This window comes from Ambystoma mexicanum, chromosome 4p (genome assembly GCF_040938575.1).
Source record: "Ambystoma mexicanum isolate Mex_15411 chromosome 4p, UKY_AmexF1_1, whole genome shotgun sequence".
In the NCBI taxonomy this organism is placed as follows: Eukaryota; Metazoa; Chordata; class Amphibia; order Caudata; family Ambystomatidae; genus Ambystoma; species Ambystoma mexicanum.
Window position 1 is genome coordinate 507,604,472 of NC_090927.1, and position 4,497 is coordinate 507,608,968.

The window sequence follows — 4,497 nt, forward strand, 5'->3', positions numbered from 1 at the left end:
TAAATGGCCATGTGCAGTGTTCCCAGCTGCCACAGGTGCACAGAATCAGCACAGGTGGCGGCAATACAGACTCACCAAGTACAAAAAGAGCACACCCCACCCCTTCCCACACCCAGTCACACTCCACAATGATTCCAATACGACTAGCAATGTTGGGGCTGGAGGACCTGATTGCAATCAAGTGCTACAACAACAACAACAACAACAGGCAGCACAGAGGAGTCGCAGGAGGAGAAGGAGGGCAAGGCAGGGCCAGCAAGCCCCACCAGCACAGCCAGTGCCACCACACAGGCAGCCCCCAATCCCACGCATCCGAGCCACTCCATTCAACCTCACCGCTGAGCAGATCCATACCTTGTACCGTTTGGACCAGGACACTATCACCACCATCGTTGACATGATACACAACGACATCGTCAGCATGATAGAAACACCCACCACCATCTCCCCCCTACTGAAGGTAGTGTCCGTGCTCCACTTCCTGGCCACAGGCACATACCAGCACAAAGTGGGGCACTTGCATGGCATTTCACAACCATTATTCTCACGTACGCTGATCCAAGTGCTCGATGCCCGCCTCAAGCACACAGACGACCACATTTCCTTACCACGGTCTGCCCAGGAGATTGCAAACACCAAAGTGGGTTTCCATGCACTAGCCGGCATACCTAGTTGCATTGGTGCCATCGACTGCACCCATGTGGATTTGGTGGTCCCACATGCCATGGAGGTAGCGTACCGCAACCGTAAACTATTTCACTCAATCAACGTGCAAATGGTATGTGACTCCAACAGGATCATCACACAATGTTGTGCCCGATTCCCCGGATCAACCCATGATTCAATGGTCCTGCGTAACCCCACAATACCACGCTACATGGAGCGACATGCAGGGCCAAGATCCTGGCTACTCGGTGAGTCTCATGTCATGGCCATGGAAATGTGAAGTGGGTAGGTGATTGACATACCAATGCATACTTTACCTGGCTGAAAGGTGGAGGGGGGATGATGCATACGTTACCTGGCTGAAAGGGGGGGGGTGATGCATACTTTACCTGGCTGAAAGGGGTGGGGGAATGATGCATACTTCACCTGGCTGCGAGTACCAGAGGCAATGGAGCCAGCTCATACCCTAAAGCAGCCCAAACGTCAACTGACACCTGTACACATAATGCCCGATGTAAGCAGCCCTACCATGTGAATGAAGGTGTGTCCCAACCATGACACAACCATCTGCAAGTGCATTGTACCGATTCGGACCACATTCCCCTCAACGAAATGCACCTACATGCAATGACTTCAGCAAATACACGGCACCAAACAACATCAACTGAAAGGCCAGTCCCCCATAACTGCGCACAAAGGAGGCACATGACGGACAAAAACATCAATACACCACTACACAGACACTGAGGCCCAAAAAATGTGCCTATCAACATTAGTAGTGCTCAGTGGGGTCATCATGAGGCTGACAGCAATGTTGCCATGATGAGAGCGTTGATATCACAGGACACCTGCCAGGTCACCAAAACAAACGCCATGAACGAACACAGTGGATGGGCACTCACAAGGCACTGGACCCCCTGCATACATTGGTTGATGGCATGCAAAACAGTTCATGAGAGGAATACACATATACCGGCCACATAGTGTGAATCCATTTGTGCATGTATAAGTGGTACAAAGTAAGAGTTGAATGCATGCCATGGTGGCACGTCATGATTTGAGATTTGATGTCATGACTGACACATACATTGTTGCCCACATACAGGTGATGCAGGCTATCCTCTGAAGAGGTGGCTCCTTACACCAGTCTGGAACCCACAGAACCAGCACGAGGAGGACTTCAATCGTGCGCATACACGAACCCGTGTGGTGATTGAGCAGGCATTTGGCCTATTGAAGGCACGGTTTTCGCTGCCTCAGCAGGTCTGGTGGGGCACTCCTGTACCGCCATGAGAAGGTGGCCAAGATCGTCATGGCATGTGTCATGCTACACAATATGTGCATCAGACGGAATGTGCCCCTGCCCCCTGACGCTGAACTGCAACCACCTGACGATGAGGATGAGGAGGGTGGGGATGGGGCACACCTCAGGGAGGCAGCGATGCACAGGAGGGAGGTGACATGCATCAGACTCTGATCAACCAATGTTTCTAGCACACACGGATGGGGGGTGTCACATGGAGATGGCAATTGGGGCACTGTGTGTGTCTGGGATATGCACACTGTGGACTGTTCACCAATAAAGCACACATACGCAATGAGCAATGTCCACACATGTGATTTGTGATCAAGCAAAAATTGTATTGTAAATGTGAATTCAATTAACACACCCCCTCCCCCCCCTCCCCACTCAACTCCCCAACACACCCACTCCCCCCTCACCCTCAACTCCCCAACACACCCCCTCCCCCTCAACTCCCCAACACACCCACTCCCCCCTCCCCCCTCAACTCCCCAACACACCCACTCCCCCCTCCCCCCTCAACTCTCCAACACAACCACTCCCCCCTCCCCCCTCAACTCCCCAACACACCCACTCCCCCCTCCCCCCTCCCCCCTCAACTCCCCGCAAAAGTGCGTGGATGCCTGTGTTGAAGTGCCTTATGTGGAATTGTTCCACTGGGCGGTCTCTATTGGCAGCCCCTTATGCCGGCCCCCGGGGCACCCCTGCCTGTACTCTGCAGGTTCCTGGCCGACCTGCGGACGGGGCTGCTTGGGGCAGAACTGGCAGCGGAGGAGGTACTCGGCTGCTCACTAGGACGCATGTCCCTCATTGTCTGTACAAGCTCCGAGAGCACGTGCCGCACTACGGCAAGTTCGGCACAGATGTCCTTGGTGGAGGATTGTATGGCTGCCTTCACAGTCTCGGCACATTTTTGCATGTCAGCATTTGTACCTCCACATTCGGCCACATGCTGAGTGAGGAGTGAGGACAGTTGGTGTTGCCTTGTTAAGATTTGGTCCAGCGACTGTTGGTATTTTTGGGCATTGGATGATGCCATTGGCGTGTTCATTGGGATACTCCCCTCCTCCACACCTTCCACTGGGCATGGAGTGGCTGGCAAGGAGGCATCAGGGGATTGCCCCTGTGTGCTATCAGCATGCAGGCTACATGGGGACAGGTAAGGGGAATGAGGGTAGGCAGTGGGGGGACATTCTATGACATCATCATCATTCCCCACATCACTATCCGAGCAAGCTGCAATGGCAGCAGTGTCCCCAATCGTACTGCTTCCTGCAGACACAGTCCCTTCAGTGGCCACCAGTTGTTGGATGTCTGTTGCTGGTGGTACCATGCTGCTTGCCTTGGTGCTTATCGTTGCCTTGGCCTGTGTTGTGGCAGTCGATTTTGGCTGCTGTGGTTTTTTTTTTAGTCCAGCAGAGGTGGAGGGTTGGTGTGGTGTTGCCTCGGGCCTGGTCTTCTTGGCAGGTGTGGTGCCAGTCTCGTCCTTGCCAAGGTCCGAATGGGAGCCTGTGGTGGAGCAAAGGAGGGAAAGTGTTATTGATGGGTCTGCGGACATTGAGCAGGCATTGTGATGACTGCCATGATTTTGATGACTAGATGGTGCACTTTGGAGGCAGTGACATACAGGTTGTCTCCCTTTTGGGTGGGAGAAGCATGCATGAATGTGGGTGCCTACAGTGAGAGTGTGCATACTGCATGTGTACAGGGTGTAGGTCAATGATGCCTGTTGGCAGTCTTCTGCTGATGTGTTGCTTTAACCCTATTAGGCAACATTGTGCTTCCCATGAAACTAGACTTCAAGAAGTTTAGCATGGCGTAATTTGAGGCACCTACCTGCGTCACCTGATGTCGGGGCTCCTCTCTCTATTTCACTGACCCCCTCGATGCTCTCGATGCCAATGGTTGTGGCACATATCTCCTCCCACGGCTCCATTTTTATAGTTGAGTCTGCTCCTCCACCAGTTGCCATGGCCAGGTTTCTGTTGGCAGACAGTATGCTCCTTACACGGAGCCGGAGGTCGTCCCACCTTTTCCAGCACTGTTTTGTGGTGCGGGGTGTTGTTCCTACTGCACTGATCCGCTGTGCGACTAGGTCCCATATGGCCTTCTTCCGTGCTATTGCCGGTCTGGTCATTTCATGGAGAATACAATGTCCGCGTTTTCCTGTAGGGTTTCTGCCAACATGGTGAGCTCTTCCCTACTGAAGCGCTCCTGCCGCAGCCGATCGCAAGATTTTTTGACAACTTTCGGCATTCTGACGATGGGTGGATGTGGGTGAAGGTTTGTGACGGGTCTTGGGGTCAGATGTGCACTGGTTGTGGAGGATTGCAATGGATTGTGTTTTTAAAGATGGCCGCAGTGCTCTTTCCCGTTCCGGTGCGATGGCGCAACTTCCAGATCCGCTTCTTTACGGTCACCGCTATTTGCGGTGATCGCCAATATCGGTGGGTAGGGTGGCGGTGGTGCAGCTTGCACGGCATACGATGCCGTTAGGTGCCGTTTTTGGGACGTTAACGGCATGGCGC